The 18,382-nt window shown below is 43.0% G+C and overlaps 1 pseudogene; it reads left to right on the top strand.

The window, feature by feature from the left end:
• The first annotated feature begins 581 nt into the window (after positions 1–581).
• LOC125556511 lies at positions 582–3,910 on the top strand (annotated as a pseudogene).
• The last annotated feature ends 14,472 nt before the right edge of the window (positions 3,911–18,382 follow it).

The following is an 18,382-nucleotide window of genomic DNA, read 5'->3' as shown; positions in this document are numbered from 1 at the left end:
AATTATCTTACCCATACGTTGTTTGTTATACATAGTGCCATGGTTTTGATATCCGTCCCCGTCGGCCCTCGTCCGGGTTATGATTCGGATGTGGTATATTCTCTTTTAAAACTATTCATTGCATTTCGTCTTTATGACAAATTATGCCCATCAAGTTGACATAGATATTTGTATGTAGGAGGTAGTTGAACCAGAAATTCCAACCGACCCTATTGTCGAGAGATTAAATTTAGTTGAAAGAGAAAACGAGGATTTGAAGGAAAAATTGAAAAGAATTGAGGGGGAGAAGATGGAATTGGAGTTGCATGTTGCCGATGTCGTCGATGATCACAAGATTGAGATGGAGAAAATGCGCTTGAAGATTAGAAAGATTAGAAAATATGCCATTCATAGTGAGGCTTGGTATCATTATGCTGTTGGATCAATTGTTACCTTAGTTGCGATCTTGATCGCATTTGTTGTTGCATTTAAATTCTTTAGCTAGTGAGTTACTTGTTTGTTGCATTTAAGTGTTGTATGATCTTTATGTATGAACTTTATGTATTGTATTAATTTGATGTTTTCGGTGCTGTGTATTGAAGATGAGCCGACAATGGATGTGTGATGACCGATGCTCTCCCGAGTTCATTAATGGCGTGCGTACTTTTCTGCTTGCGGCTGAGGCAAACAAGCAAGCGGATGGTTTTATGCCTTGTCCATGTGCTGGCTGTAAGAATGGTCACAATTACTCTACGTCAAGAACCATTCACGTCCACCTGTTTGAGTCCGGTTTCATGCCCCACTATAATGTTTGGACCAAGCATGGAGAAAGAGGGGTTATGATGGAAGACAATCTAGAAGAAGAGGACGACGACAGCTATCCTGGCCATGGGTTCCCTGAATACGATGATACAACAATGAGGGAAGAAGTTGAGCCGGTAATGCGGGAAGAAGCTGAGCCGGCAATGCAGGAAGAAGCTGAAGAAGAGGCATCGGATGAGCCCGTTGATGATCTAGGTCGGGCCATTGCCGATGCAAAGAGAAACTGCGCAAGTGATTTGGAGAAGAAGTTGCAGCGCATGTTAGAGGATCACAAAAAATTGTTGTACCCGAATTGCGTAGGTGACAAGAAAAAGCTGGGCACCACACTGGAATTGCTGCAATGGAAGGAAGAGAATGGTGTATCTGACAAGGGATTTGGAAAGTTGCTGGTAATGATAAAGGATATGCTTCCAAAGGACAACGAATTGCCCGAGAGTACGTACGAAGCAAAGAAGGCTGTCTGCCCTCTAGGGTTAGAGGTGCAGAAGATACATGCATGCCCTAATGATTGCATCCTCTACCGCTGTGAGTATGAGGATTTGAACGCTTGCCCGGTATGCAGTGCATTGCGCTATAAGATCAGTCGCGATGACACTAGTGATGTCGAGGGCGAGCGCCCCAGGAAGAAGATTCCTGCCAAGGTGATGTGGTATGCTCCTATAATACCACGGTTGAAACGTTTGTTCCAAAACAAAGAGCATGCCAAGGCGATGCGATGGCACAGAGAAGACCGTAAGAAAGACGGAAAGTTGAGAGTACCCGCTGATGGGTCGCAGTGGAGAAGAATCGAAAGAAAGTACGGGAAGGAGTTTGCAGATGACGCAAGGAACGTATGGTTTGGTCTAAGCGCAGATGGCATTAATCCTTTTGGGGAGCAGAGCAGCAACCATAGCATCTGGCCTGTGACTCTATGTTTGTATAACCTTCCTCCTTGGTTGTGCATGAAGCGGAAGTTCATTATGATGCCAGTGCTCATCCAAGGCCCTAAGCAACCCGGCAACGACATTGATGTGTACATAAGGCCATTAGTTGAAGAACTCTTACAACTGTGGAATGGAACAGGTGTACATGCGTGGGATGAGCACATGGGGGAAGAATTTGACCTAAAGGCGTTTCTGTTCATGACCATCAATGATTGGCCTGCTCTCAGTAACCTTTCAGGACAGAAAAACAAGGGATACCGCGCATGCACGCACTGTTTGGACGATACCGATAGTATATATTTGGCTAATTGTAAGAAGAATGTGTACCTGGGACATCGTCGATTTCTTCCGAGCAGGCATCCCATAAGAAAGAAAGGCAAGCATTTCAAAGGTGAGGCGGATCACTGGACGAAGCCTCGCCACCGTACTGGTGCTGATGTACATGATATGGTCAAGGATTTGAAGGTGGTCTTTGGAAAGGGTCCTGGTGGACAACCTATTCCGAATGATGCTGACGGACACGCACCCATGTGGAAGAAGAAATCTATATTTTGGGACCTGCCCTATTGGAAAGACCTAGAGGTCCGCTCCGCAATCGACGTGATGCACGTGACGAAGAATCTTTGTGTGACCCTGCTTGGCTTCTTGTGTGTATGGGAAGACAAAAGATACACCTGAGGCACGGGAGGACCAGCAACGTATGCACGGAAAAGACGGCATACATCAGGGTCATGCAAGCTACGCTCTTACCAAAGAAGAGAAGGAAATCTTCTTTGAATGCCTGCTCAGTATTAAGGTACCGTCTGGCTTCTCGTCGAATATAAAGGGAATAATAAACATGGCAAAGAAAAAGTTCCAGAACCTAAAGTCTCATGACTGCCACGTGATTATGACGCAACTGCTTCCGGTTGCATTGAGGGGGCTTTTACCGGAAAACGTTCGATTAGCCATTGTGAAGCTATGTGCATTTCTAATGCAATCTCTCAGAAGGTAATCGATCCAGAAATCATACCAAGGTTAGAGAATGATTTGGTGCAATGTCTTGTCAGTTTCGAGTTGGTGTTCCCACCATCCTTCTTCAACATCATGACGCACGTCCTAGTTCACCTATGCGAGGAGATTAACGTTTTGGGTCCTGTATTTCTACACAATATGTTCCCCTTTGAGAGGTTCATGGGAGTCTTAAAGAAATATGTTCATAACCGTGCTAGGCCAGAAGGAAGCATCTCCAAGGGCCATGAAAATGAGGAGGTCATTGAGTTTTGTATTGACTTTATTCCTGACCTTAAGCCGATTGGTGTTCCTGAATCGCGGCATAAGGGCAGACTGGATGGAAAAGGCACACTAGGAGGGGAACAAATAATATGTATGGATGGACATTCTCTCACTGAAGCACACTACACAGTTCTACAGAATTCCGCCTTGGTGGCTCCGTATATGGATGAACACAAGAATTTGCTACGCTCCAAACACCCGGAGCGGTCTGATGACTGGATTACACGTGAACAAACCAGGAGTTTTGCCAGCTGGTTGCAGAAACGTACCATGCATGACACCTCTATTGAAGATGACATGTACTTGCTGTCCCAGTTACCATCTTCGAATATAATGACTTTCAAAGGGTACGAGATAAATGGTAATACATTTTACACGATCGCCCAAGATAAGAAGAGCACCAACCAAAACAGTGGTGTCCGCTTTGATGCAGAAACCAAGACGGTAAAGGAAACATATTATGGTTATATACAGGACATATGGGAACTTGACTATCTACGTGGTTTGAAGGTCCCTTTGTTTCGGTGCAAATGGGTCAACATGACACGAGGCGGGGTAACGGAAGACCCGCAGTACGGAATGACAACAGTGGATCTCAACAATCTTGCGTATGCAGACGAACCATTCGTCCTAGCCAATGATGTGGCACAGATTTTCTATGTGAAGGACATGTATACCAAGCCAAGAAAAGAAAAGATAAGGAGGCGAATGCATCGTACGATGAGCCAAAGCGGCACATAGTTCTTTCTGGGATGAGAAACATCGTGGGAGTGGATGACAAGACAGACATGTCAGAAGATTATGAAAAGTTTGATGAAATTGCTCCATTCACAGTGAATATTGACCCGAGCATCCCGTTAAATGATGAAGATTTTCCATGGTTACGGCGCAAAGGGACACACGTGAAGAAAAAGTTTCACACCCAAAGATCTGGGATGTGATCGGCTTCACTATCATCACTTTCTTCTGTGTTTCACACCCAGGAGGGAATCTCTGTAATAGTTAGGGTAGTTATGTGTTTTGGCATTTGAAACGCGAAGAAATTTTATATGCAAACAAATTCTTTCATGCCTTTACTGATTTTTAAAGTTAAGTTATTCACAAACTAGTGATTCACACTAATTTCAAATAATTCAAAATTTAAACTATTCAAATTTGAAAACTACGGGCACTAACAGAAAGTTTGTAATTTTTTGTACCTAAAGCAAAAACATTCACAAAGAAACTCTAAATACACAAAAAAAACAACTCAAAAATAAATAAAGCAAAAAAATAAAAATAAAAGCCCGCCTACTGGGCCAGAGCGGCCTGCATACGACTAGAAACCCAACCTGTTGTTGGGCCAGGATGCAGGCCCGCAAAGGCCCAGTAGGCCCACAGGGCAGCACAGAACATGTAGGCCCAGTAGGCCTGCTTTGGAGAGGAGCTCGAGAGAGCTACCGCACGGGGGGTTATAAACCAGTGCGGACGCCCCTCGGCTAGCGAGGTGGGACTAAACTTGCCGCACTGCACCTGCGCCAGCGCACCCCCTTTAGTACCAGGTGGTGGCACCAACCGGTACTAAAGGGGGGGCCTTTAGAACTGGTTGGAGCCACCACCCGGTACTAAAGGGGGTGCGCTTCCCGCCGCTTGGCCTAGCCAAAACAGGCCTTTAGTACCGGTTGGTGGCTCCAACCGGTACTAAAGGTCCATCCAATATAACTAAATACTTCAAAATTTTCAGTTTCTCATCTGCTTCTTCTCCTCTGCCTCGTCGCCCGCCTCCCCCGTCTCCATATCCCTCGTCGCCGCCCCGTCCCCGTCCCCGTCGTCACCGTCGTCACCGCCGCCCCATCCCGGCCCGTCCCGCGTCGTCCCCGTCCCCGTCATCGCCGCCCCGTCCCCGTACGTCGTCGTCGCCCCGGCCCGTACGTCCCCGTCCCCGTCGTCGCTGCCCCATCCCTGTCCCTGTCGTCGCCATCCCCGTCGTCACCGCGCCCGTCGCCGTCCCCGTCGCCGCCCCCCGTCGCCTCTCGCCTCGCCGGTGAGCACACACACACATACATTTTTTTAGTTTTTTAGTTATAAAAATAGTTATAAAAATGTTAGAAAAATTTCTTTTTTAGTTATAGAAATAGTTAGTTATATAGCATTGTTAGAAATGTTATAGAAATGTTAGAATTGTTAGAATTTTTTTGTTTTTTAGTTATAGAAATAGTTATAAAAAAGTTAGAAATTTTTGTTTTTTTAGTTATAGAAATATTAGAAATGTTATACAAATGTTAGTTATATATATAGAAATGTTATGATTTTTTTTCTGTTTTTTAGTTATAGAAATATTAGAAATGTTATACAAATGCTAGTTATATAGCATTGTTAGAAATGTTATAGGAATGTTAGTTATATAGAAATGTTAGAAATTTTAGTTATCAAAATCCAATCATTAAAAAAATGTTACTTTTTGCGGGCATATAGCTAGTATTTGTTCTCGACGATGCCCGGCCCGCATCCTCGCCGTCGACCCGTCCGTGGCGACGTCCAGCTGACCCATGTCCGGGACTGGGCTCCGCCGGGCTGGCACTGGGAGGTGCTGCCTGGAGGGGCGCGCCGCTTGATGAGGAACCCGGCCCCGGGTCCCGTCGTCGACCCTGATCTCGTTTAGTGGCGTTCGCGTGGGCCAGTTTCGGTGCGGAGGGAGCCGGCCCCGCCGGAGGTGGTACGTCGTCGTGTCAGGGAGGAGGACGAGCACGTCCATCGCTACATGGTTGCGTTAGAGGGCGGCAGGTTCTCCAATACCTGGCAGTTTCTTCAGGGATCTCACTTCAGCTATGATCCTGTGAGGGTTCCTTCTCTTTGGGTGTCCACCGCCCGCGCTGCATGAACCGCGAGTGTCCTAGATTCTTCTGTAGTATTCGATCTTTATTAGCTACCAAGCCAGTGATGTATTCGATATATAATATTCGAGACGATGTATTCAAGATTATATATTATTCGAGACGATGTATTCGAGATTATATCTATTATTCGAGACAATGTATTCGAGATTATATCTATTATTCGAGACGATGTATTCGAGATTATATCTATTATTTGAGACAATGTATTCGAGATTATATCTATTATTCGAGACGACGTATTCGAGATTATATTTGATAATGCTTATTATGTACTATGATTGATTCAGTTTTTCCTTATTAATTGATTGCATCCATGCATTGTAATTTGAATATATTTCTTTTGGATTAGTTAAACAAAACCTATGGCGGACAATACCGGCAGAGAGGAAGAAGAGGCCCTGTTCAATATCATACGCAATCCTCGCGGGTCAGATGATGATCAGAATGAAGAAGATTATGACGGCTCTGAATATCTAAACAACACCAGGGAGGGTGATATGATATTCGATCGCGACGACCGAATTGATGAAGTCATGAACTATGAACATGACGAAGAAAATGTTGATCTTGAAACAACAAAGACCGGCGAGGTATATATATTTATATAAGCAGGCATCTGGTGATCATCACATGTTTTAAATGACTTGAAGATATATTAACGAATCGATCTTTCTTCTTTCAGCCATCCGGATTGAGCAAATCTTCAGGAAACAGGACGAAACGAGGCCCGAACAAAAAGTTGAAGGAGGGCGTAAAGTACAATATCGAGGCAATCAGACCTAATGGCAAACCATTAGCGCCTAAGAAGATTGCGGACAAGTTCATTCGTCAGTGCGGAGTTCTTGTGAAGGACCAACTCCCGATCTCCCTTCAAGAATGGAGAGAGCCAGCAAAGCCACGTCCAGGACGCTCATGGGAAATGCTCATGGAACATTTCACCCTACCAGATCATGGAACAGATGCAGATGTGGAGAAAGTCAAGGACGCTGCTCTTAGGAAGATGGCGGTTGCATTCAAGAACCACAAGATTCGTGAATGGGCCAAGTACGTCAACGGAGGAAAGAAGACTCCAGTATTCGAGGGACCACTAGAGAACCAAAGTGATCATTGGGACGATTTCGTGAAATTCAAGGATTCGGAATTATCTAAGGAACGGTCGAGAATAAACAAGGCCAATGCCGCAAAAAAGGATAAGTTCCATAAGCTGGGGCCAGGTGGCTATGCGGTGGGAATGCCTAAGTGGGATAAGTTTGAGAAAGAGATGTTGGATGCAGGTGTCACTCCAAAAACATTGAGCTGCCCCCCCCCCAGGTGTAGGACTTGGTTCTATGCGCATGGGGGGAGTTGGACCCGAAGACAGGCAAAGTTTCGAAGAAGGCATGTCTGGACGGAGCCGAAGATAAGCTACTTGTTGCAATAGAAGAGGCTCGATCGGGGTTGTTCGAGCCCAACAGAGAGAACGACGAGCTTACGCATGCCCTGGGAAATCCTGAACACCCGGGAAGAACACGAGGCATGGGCGCTATTCCGTGGTATGAGGGGTTTTCGGACTGGAACGCCGACTACAGAACCCGTGCGAGAAAGAAGATTGCGGAGGAGAAGAAGAGGAAGATGGAGGAGGAGCAGAGGAAGCTAGACTATGAACGCCTTCAAGGCCTAGAATCAGCGCACACGGAGTTGGCAGTCAAATTCCAGCGGCAGCAGGAGCAGATCGACTCACTTAGCCAGCAAAGGGGGTCTCAGGAGCTAGCGGATGATCCACCATTGGATAGCACCATCCCATCCATGCCGAGAAGTAGCGTGGGTTCCGCCCCGGGCGACGCATTGCTAGATAGCTACCTAGTGGATGACATCATGGAGAACACTAACTGCAAGCTACACTTCAAAATGAAGAACATATCCATGAAGGTGGCGGATGCCCTTGCTTTTAAAAATCCCCCCGAGGCAACCTTCCATTGCAACCCGATTCCAGCGGGCTATGCTCATGTCTTGGTTGATGAGGTAGTGGACCAATATTCGGGGCTAGAGCTTGACATTCCTGGAGGTGACGATGAGCACACACTAGGAGAGGCCAACCATCGTATCATCCTATGGAGAAAGGATTGCTTCATCTTTTGAAGGCCACCAACACCGCGTCATCCAACTCCTCGTCGCAGTCCGCCACCGAGTCAGTAGACTCCCGCTCCTCCAAGTCCACCAACGTGTCAGGCCACTCCTCCTCCAAGTCCGGCACAGCTTCAGGCCACTCCTCCTCCTCCAAGTCCGGCACAGCTTCAGGCCACTCCTCCTCCTCCAAGTCCGGCAAAGCGTCAGGCCCCTCCTCCTCCAAGTCCGGCACAGCTTCAGGCCACTCCTCCTCCAAATCCGGCACAGCTTCAGGCCACTCCTCCTCCTCCAACTCAGCCACGTCAGCCGTCTTCGCCGCATCAGCAATCACGGAAGAGAGCCGCCTCAGCTATGGTGCGTAGCGGTACAAGTCCAGGTAGTACTGGAGGTACAGGCGGAGGCAAGCGATTTCAATATGGTCCAATCCTCGCGCCTCTTCTGCAGAGGCCTTACGACAAGTCCGAGGAGGAAAACGTAGCCATATCGAAGGCTGAGGTGGAAGCCCATTTTGCACCGAAACCGCCACCACCGCCAAGGGAGAAAGTGCCTGTGGAAAAGATTGACCACTTCATTCATATGGCTAGAGCACCAGCTCCCAAGCCTATTGACACAGACTATGAGCGCCACATCAAGAAGTTAAATTGAGCACGTCTACAGAAAGAGGCGAGCTCGAGCTCGAGCAAATCAGCTGGCAAAAGGAGCGGTAAAACTGTTCCCCAGCTGGGAGAACAGGCGGCGCAATCAATCCCCCCGCTTGTTGTGCCAACAACACATGAGAGTAGGCGCGCCCAATATTATTATGGGCAAACCGTTAACGTTCCCGGGGTGGGCGATGTGGTAATAACCGAGGAGCATATTGCGCAGGCTGAATCGATCGGGATCACTGTTGGACAACTCCTCGATATCGAGCCCATGTCTCCGACTAGAGAGGAGGAAATAAAACGGAAATATGCCCGGGGCCAACCTTTGGTCGAGCCAGAGGAGGTCAATAAGCTCCCAACGAGAGTGTATGAATTGCATCAATGGTACATGGACATTACCAAGATTTCCAATCGAGAGTCCCTCATGGTGAATGTTAACAAGGAGCATTACTACCATGAGAAAGCTGTGACCGTTGAGTATTCAGAACTATTTCAGCTATACAATAAAGGCGCACTCGACAAATCTATCGTCAGTTGCTATTGTCTGTAAGTGATTTCTTTCTATAATTTAAGTCTCAAGCTAGTTGTAGTGATCATTTTGATCAATCATTACCTGTAATTATCCTCACTATATTCTTTTCTGTGGTATTATGCGGGATGAAGATTTATGAAATGAAAAAAGGTGGATGCTATGGCATTGGGTTCGTTGACCCAAATACCATTAAAGAATACACATGGAAAATAGATCCATATCACGAAAAAAGTGTAGAGGAAAGCATGCTACAGTTCTTCAAGGAACTCAAATACAATGAATATATACTACTTCCTTACAACTTCCAGTGAGTCACACTGTCTTGTACTACAAATTCTGTTTTTCCCTACTAGCTAGCTACATGTTTTTGCTTACATATGCCCGCTTAATTAAGAAATGCAAACGTGTGTGCATGCAGATTTCACTGGATCTTGTTAATCATTGAAGTTGATGAAGGAACAGTTGAAGTACTAGACTCACTACTTAAGAAAGCAAGTGACTACACCATCGTGAAGGGGATAGTCAACAGGTAATTTCACTCATTATTAACTATATCTTGGCCTATTTAATTAGTTCGTCATTTCCTGATAACAACTATTTAATAACCCATTTATTCATTTTCTTTGTCGGCGGGCAGGGCTTAGGCAAAGTTCATCAGGGCCACTCCAGGCCCATGGAAACAAAATCTGAAATGGTATCGACCCAAGGTAAGTAATTAAGTAGTACTAGCACTAGTGCAGAACCGGGCAATAGCACCGATTCGTAAGGGCCTTTACCGAACCGGCACTAAATTGTAGGCACTAAAGCCCCCCCCCCCTTTAGTACCGGTTCAGCACGAACCAGTGCTAAAGGGCAACCACGTGGCACGAGCCAGCTCCGTGGGTGCGTAGGACATTAGTACCGGTTGGTAACACCAACCGGGGTTGGTACTAAATGTTTTGGTGTGTTTTGGTTTTATTTGTTATTTTTACTTTAATTTTGTGTTTTCAATTTAATTTAGTGATTGTTTTACATTATAATGAGTTGTTAAATCATTAGGTGATTAGTTTGACTAGATGCGTGTGGATCCTAGCTAAGTCATCAAGTATATTTCATATCCATATTATATATACTTGATCACCTACTTAAGTGATCGAGGTAATATGGATATGGCATATACTTGATCACTTAGCTAGAATCCATCCAGTTGAAACTAATATGCAATTTCTTTCATAAATGATATATTAACTCATCATCATCATCATATTAATTAATATAAAAACTCTTGCATCATATATATCATCACCAACGGTTTTCATAGCAAAGATATCATCGAGTTCAACATGGTAATGATATTATAAGCGTTCATAACACCACAAAAGCAAATCAGTCTTTGAGATTAAGTTCAGGACGAAGAACACAGACATGAGAGGACAAGTACTAAGAGCATGAACTAGCTAATTAATCACTCCTGCTGCTCTCTCTCGGGTAAAATAGCATAGAACATGTATAGCTTTGCTGATTCATCATATTGGAGCATGCAGATGAACCTGTCTCCTAATCATGGGTTGCGCTTCTGATTGCTACCCCCTAGTACTTCTCTGTGATCGTTCACAATTTTGCTCCAGTCTTTTACTATTAAGCATTCCTCGCTATTAGAAATCTTGAATGCACTAAAGTGCATTCTAGGATATCTTGGCCGTAAGCTAACAATATTCATGGTACCTTTAGTCTCGATCCAATCAGGCACAACATTCATCGGGAGTCCCTGTTGAAGAACATCGTATAGTAACATACTTAGCAATGAAGTTTAGCTTAAAAAAATAATGTATGCAAAAGATGCACTGAGGAGAAATAGTAGAAATCTTACCATCTTTCCTAAATATATGTGACCGTAGTTCAGTACGAACACTATTGGTCGCACGTTTTGAGTACTAACATTTCTAAGTGCAGGAAAAAAATTTGTCTTGACAGCATCAAGATCCTCAAGCCATGAAACATAATGACTTGTCTCCTCGCAGTTTAGTTCAGCCCCGGGACAGTGGACGGTCCTGTCTACCAAGCGCCGGGCATGTTTGCTTGATTGGAAGTAAGCTGTCAATATAAATTGAGATCTATTAATTATTCAACTGGTTCAAATAATCTCATATCAAAGACATAAATATGGTTGAGAAACTCACATAATGGTAGAACTGGAGGCGTCTGCACATCGACCCAGATGTCTCTATTACCTTCAACATCATCTTCTGGACGAATATCAAAGGTGATAACCATATCAGGCTCAAATGCATAAGCCTTGCATAGTGCTTGCCAAGTTTTGCATTCAAAATAGGTGTATGTGTCTGCATTGTATAATTTGACGTTGAAGGTATAACCATGCTCGGTCTTCAAGTAAACTCTTTTTACCTCCATAGTTTCGTTAGCACTGAAACATATCTTATCCAAGACAAAAATTCTTGCATGGCAGGGGATACGCTAGTAGAATAGTGAAAAAATAAAATTAAAAGGTGAAGCAAATGAAGCATAAGTCATGCTTAATTACGAAAAAATACTTGTCGTTGTGACTTACTGTATCCACTTCGAAGTTCTCATCCAGCTTGATGCTGAAGCGTCTATCATCAACTAGAAAATTTCTGCCGCACAGGTCGCGCTGGTCTTCGCAGTATTCGCACATAATGAAATCGTGTTCGTCGTCAGACGACATTCCTATGTTCATAGGTGAAACATTAAACACTTATTAGTTCTATTAATTCAACTAAGTTCAACTAATTAATTGAACTAATTGAACTAAGCACTTACGAAGAATATACCTAATTAATTGAACTAATTCAACTAACTAGTTCATCTAATTAATTCAACTAAACTAGTTCTATTAATTTTCTTACTAAAAATAAGGTAGCTAGTTCTATATAATAAAATGTTAATTAGATAATGAAATCTCATATAACTAAATTAAATATATATCTAACATATAATTTATATCTAATATCTAACATATATGTTCATATATAGGTGAAACATTAAGCACTTACTAGTTCTATTGATTCAACTAAATAAACTAGTTCTATTAATTCAACTAAGCATTTACTAAAAATAAACTAGTTCTATTAATTTCTTACTAAAATAAAGTTGGTAGTTCTATATAGTAATATTTTGATTAGATCATCAAATCTCATATACCTAAATTTTCTTCTTACTAAAAATAAACTTGTTCTATTAATTTTCATACTAAAAATAAACTAGTTATATTAATTCTAACTAGTTCAAATCTCATATATATACCTAATTAATATCTAGCTATACTAATTTAACTAGTTCAACTTGTTCTAATTCATGTAAAATATATTTGACATTAATATTTAACATCTTTTCGATATAATTCATCTAACATTAACATTCTAACATTATTATCTACGTAATTTATCTAACATTAATCTAAACAACAAAAAATAGAAAATAAGTAAAAACAATGTGTGTGTATGTGTGTGTGTGGTGTGTGTGTGTCTGTGTGTGTACGACCGGGGGACGGCGGCGTACGGGCGGCGGCGGGGGACGACGGGGACGGGCGCGGCGGGCGAGAGGCGGCGGCGACGTACGGGTGCGGCGGGGGCGACGGGCCGGGCGGTGACGGCGACGACGGGTGGCAGGGGCGACAGCGGTGACGGCGACGACGGGTGGCATGGGCGACGGCGGTGACAGCGACGACGGGCGGCGGGGGCAGCGAGGGCGGCGCGCGATGGGGCGATGGGCGCGGCGAAGAAGTTGGATCGAGAAGAACTACTGGTGGTCGATGAAACTAATTTTTTCATAGGTTCCATATATATAGGAGGGGTCTTTAGTGCCGGTTGGAGCCACCAACCGGTACTAAAGGCCAATTTTCGCCAGGCTAAGGGGCGGGAAATGGCCCCTTTAGTACCGGTTCGTGCCACGAACCGGTACTAAAGACCCCCCTTTAGTACCGGTTGGAGCCACCAACCGGTACTAAAGGTTGTGCGCTGCCACCGGCGGTGCACAATGTTTAGTCCCACCTCGCCGAGCGAAGGGCAGCCGCACTGGTTTATAAACCCAACCGCGGCTGCTCCTTCGAGCTTCTCTATATAGCAGGCTTCTGAGCCTAATTAACTAGGGCGCGCTGCCCTGTGAGCCTGCTGGCCCTTCTGGCCTGCATTTGCACACCCTAGGTCTGGCAGGCCCACTGGGCAGCGCGCCAACAAATTTTTTATATAGTTTTTCTTTTCTGCATTATTTATTTTCTTCTATTTATTTTTGAGTAATTTTTTATATATTTTTTTTTCTGCATTATTTATTTTCTTCTATTTATTTTTGAGTAATTTTTTTGTATAGTTTTTTTATTTTCTGCATTATTTCTTTTCTTCTATTTATTTTCTTCTATTTCCAGTTTGTACACGAAGTGCGTCCAGTTTTTGTCATGACCCTCTCTACTCTTTCGCGCATGCTATGCGGGTGATATGATGATACCATGCCAAGTTTCAACATTTTCAGGATTCATTTTGTAGTGATTTTCAATTTCACGGTCATTTAGCTCTCTAAACAATTAGGTAAATGATCGAAAAACAACAAATGATGTCAGAACATGTTGGAAATTGATGACGTCGCTTTGAATGCTGTATACTGAATACAAAAGAAGTCCGGAGTTCAAATAAGTTTAAAAAACATTGAAGTGGCCGTGTAACAGATGAGTTCTCGTCCGAAACCCTGATACTCCGAAAGAGTTTGTCCAGTTTGTACACGAAGTGCATCCAGTTTTTGCCGTGACCCTCTCTACTCTTTCACGCATGCTATGCGGGTGATATGATGATACCATGCCAAGTTTCAACATTTTCAGAATTCATTTTGTAGTGATTTTCAATTTCACGGTCATTTAGCTCTCTAAACAATTAGGTAAATGACCGAAAAAACAACAAATGATGTCAGAACATGTTGGAAATTGATGACGTCGCTTCGAATGCTGCATACTGAACACAAAAGAAGTCCGGAGTTCAAATAAGTTTAAAAAACATTGAAGTGGCCGTGTAACAGATGAGTTCTCGTCCGAAACCCTGATACTCCGAAAGAGTTTGTCCAGTTTGTACACGAAGTGCGTCCAGTTTTTGCTATGACCCTCTCTACTCTTTCGCGCATGCTATGTGGGTGATATGATGATACCATGCCAAGTTTCAACATTTTCAGGATTCATTTTGTAGTGATTTTCAATTTCACGGTCATTTAGCTCTCTAAACAATTAGGTAAATGACCGAAAAACAACAAATGATGTCAGAACATGTTGGAAATTGATGACGTCGCTTTGAATGCTGCATACTGAACACAAAAGAAGTCCGGAGTTCAAGTAAGTTATTAAAAATAAAAAAGAGGTGCAATGCTAGTTAGTTTTCTTCAAGCCTTTCGGAATAGTGTAGACTGCACTGCACATAGCTCAGTGCAATCTATGCTATTCTGCAAGGCTTGAAGCTAATCAACATGTAGGTGAGCATTGCAACTCTTCGTCATTGTCTGTGCACTCATGGCTTATAAACCGCTCATACTGCCTCTCTCTTGGCGAGGTGGGACTAAAAATCGGTTTACTAAGAAACTCTAGTACCGGTTCATGGCATGAACCGGTACTAAAGGTATTCGTGGGGGCCCTAGCCTGACCATAGCCTAACACAGCCTCATTAGTACCGGTTCTTGGCATGAACCGGTACTAAAGGTTGTCCACGAACCGGTACTAATGATGCCCGCCCGCCTAGCCGTTGGAACCGGCACTAATGGTCACATTAGTGCCGGCTCAAATTCAAACCGGCACTAATGTGCTTCACATTTGACCCTTTTTCTACTAGTGTAACTAGCTGCCATCTCTTTAATTATCATGCTTGATTAATTATTATCTGATCAAATTCTATTCTCGTAAAGGCCCTGAAGCAAGCACCGGGGAATGATCTATGTGCATACTACGTTTGCGAGAACATTCACATGATGGCGTCTGAAAGGAGCAAATCTCAAAGACAGGAGTGGGTACGATATCGATTGTCAGAACACTATTCACAATTTTTACACCATTATCGATATCTAGTCACACAACTAATACACATGCATATTGATCTCCTTCTTAACAGTTCAAAGAGGTGCGGGACAAGCTCCTAGCACAGGACTGCATAGAAGCAATTCAAGAGGAAATAGCGGGATTTTTGCTCGACCACGTCATAGATCCCAAAGGAGAATACTATTACCCGCTACCGCCCCCATGAACCACTTCCAATTGTTATCGTGCTCCGAAGGCACCAATTAGCTAGGCTAATGCCACTGGCTCCGAAGGCACCAACTAGGTGAAATTGTATATATATACATGTGTGTATATATGTGTGAATTAATTAATGGTGGTTGTGACATTTGATGATATATATATATATATATATTATGATCGGTTCTACTAGAAATTCTATTTATATATATGCATAACGTGTACAATATGTAGTATCGTAAAATACCAGCAAACGAAAAATAATTAAATGGAAAACACAAAATTAAATGAAAAATAAATCATAAACCCAACCCCCCCCCCAACCTTTTAATACTGGTTGGTGACACCAACCGGTACTAAAGAGCTCCCTGCCCCCGAAGCTGGCTCGTGCCACGTGGTTGCCCTTTAGCACCGGTTCGTGTTGAACCGGTACTAAGGGGGGAGGGCTTTAGTGCCTACACTTTAGCACCGGTTACCAAACCGGCACTAAAGGGCCTTATGAACCGGTGCTATTGCCCGGTTCTGCACTAGTGTATTGGGCCATGAAGATACAAGATAGAAGACTTCCTCCCATGTCCGGATAGGACTCTCCTTTGCGTGTAAGGCAAGCTAGGCGGCCGGATGTACTATTTCCTCTCTATGTAACCGACTTTGTACGACCCTAGGCCCCTCCGGTGTCTATATAAACCAGAGGGTTTAGTCCGTAGGGGAAATCATAATCTGACAGGCTAGACTTCTAGGGTTTAGCTATTACGATCTCGTGGTAGATCAACTCTTGTAACACCCATAGTCATCAATATCAATCAAGCAGGACGTAGGGTATTACCTCCATCAAGAGGGCCCGAACCTGGGTAAAACTTCGTGTCCCCTGTCTCCTGTTACCATCAACCTTAGACGCATAGTTCGGGACCCCTACCCGAGATCTGTTGGTTTTTACACCGACACCCACATGGGGACCACAACCCACCAGGGCACGCCTGGTGGTCCTGGTGCGCCCAAGTGGGTTGTGCCCACCTGGTGCACCTCCCTCTGATGTTATTTGCACCAAAAAATCTTAAATATTCATAAAAAAATCGTATTAAATTTTCAGAGCATTCTGAGAACTTTTATTTTTTGGTCATTTTTTTACTGCACGGGAATTCATAAAACACACAAAACATGGCATTTTATTTTATTTAACTAATAAAAACAGAAAACAAAAGGTAGGGACAGAGAGTAGTGCTCACTAAATTCATCAACTTCATACCTCTCAAAAATGATTCATTAATAAGGTTGATCAAGTCTTATTAACAACCACTTCCAATTAGCATGAAACCGAAGAACTTTCGTAGATGACTAAGTTACCTCAACGGGGATATGAATGTCCCCAACAATAAGCATTTCATTTTTCTTTTTAACAGTAGGTAGAGGTAGTTGAAAACTTCCAATAGTGATTGTCGAAGATTTTTCAATAACATTAATACCATTAACTTGGAATAGTTTCTTCAGAAAGTGCACTGTATGCTCATTATCATTGATATGAAAAGTGACCTTGCTTTTATTGCAATCAATAACAGCCCCTGCAGTATTCAAAAAGGGTCTCCCAAGGATAATCGACATGTTGTCGTCCTCGGGCATCTCAAGTATAACAAAGTCAGTCAAAATAGTAACATTAGCAACATCAACGGGCACATCCTCACAAATACCAATAGGTATGGTAGTTGATTTGTCAGCCATTTGCAAACATATTTCAGTAGGTGTGAGTTTAAATTCAACTCAAGTCTTTTATATAAAGAGAAAGGCATAACACTAACACCAACTCCCAAATCACATAAAGCAGTTTTCAAAATAATTTCTTTTGATGGAGCAAGGTATAGTTGGTATTCCCGGATCTCCAAGTTTTTTAGGTACTCCATCTTTAAAAGTGTAATTAGCAAGCATGGTGGAGATTTCAACTTCCGGTATTTTTCTCTTATTGGTGATGATGTCTTTCATGTACTTTGCATAAGCAGGCATTTTTAAGATGCCAGTCAAGCGAGTACGCAAAAAGACTGGCCTCAGCATTTTAGAAAAGCGTTCAAATTCTTCAGCATCTTTCTTTTTAGTTGACTTAGGTGGAAAGGGCATAGGTTTTTGAACCCATGGTTATTTTTCCTTACTGTGTTTTCTAGTAACAAAGTCTCTTTTATCATATCTTTTATTCTTGAGTTATGGATTATCAAGATCAACCGATGGTTCTATCTCAACATCATTGTCTAGTTCTTTACCATTTGTTTGAGTATTGTCATGAACCTCATCACTATCTTTTTCATTATCTGAAGGTGAGTGTTCATTACCAGATTGAGTTTCAGCATCAGAGATAGAAACTTCATTATCAATATCGGGAGGTTTTTCTACTTCAGGTTCACTAGAGGCATGCAAAGTCCTATCATTTTTCTTCTTCTTTTTCTTTTTAGAAGGACTAGGTGCATCAATGTTAATTCTTTGAGAATCTTGTTGAATTCTCTTTGGGTGTCCCTCGGGATAAAGTGGTTCCTGAGTCACCTTACCTCCTCTGGTGGCTACTCTAATAGCAAAGTCATTTATATTGTTGTTCATTTCATCTAACAACTCTCTTTATGATTTAGCAACTTGTTCTAACTGAGTTTGAACCATATAAGCATGCTTCCCCACACCTCTAACATCATTTGAGATTCTAAAAAACAAGTCACTCAAGCGAGCAATCATATCAGAATTGTATTTCAATTGTTCCATAACATTTGCATTGAAGTGATCTTGCTTTCTAATGTAATTTTCAAACTCATAAAGGCATTTACTAGGGTGCATATTGTGAGGATTATCATTATCATTGAATTTCATTAGAGAATTTAACTCTGCCACCTTAGGTGGTGGTGGTGTATCAAGCCCGTGTATTTCTTCAATAGGAGGTAAATTTTTGACATCCTCAGCTTTAATACCTTTTCCTTCATAGATTTCTCCGCCTCTTGCATATCTTCAGGACTGAGATATAAGATACCCCTCTTCTTCGGAGT

This window comes from Triticum urartu, chromosome 5 (assembly GCF_003073215.2).
Source record: "Triticum urartu cultivar G1812 chromosome 5, Tu2.1, whole genome shotgun sequence".
Taxonomy (NCBI): Eukaryota; Viridiplantae; Streptophyta; class Magnoliopsida; order Poales; family Poaceae; genus Triticum; species Triticum urartu.
The sequence above is the reverse complement of the archived record's forward strand: the minus strand, read 5'-3'. Positions and strand labels throughout refer to the sequence as shown.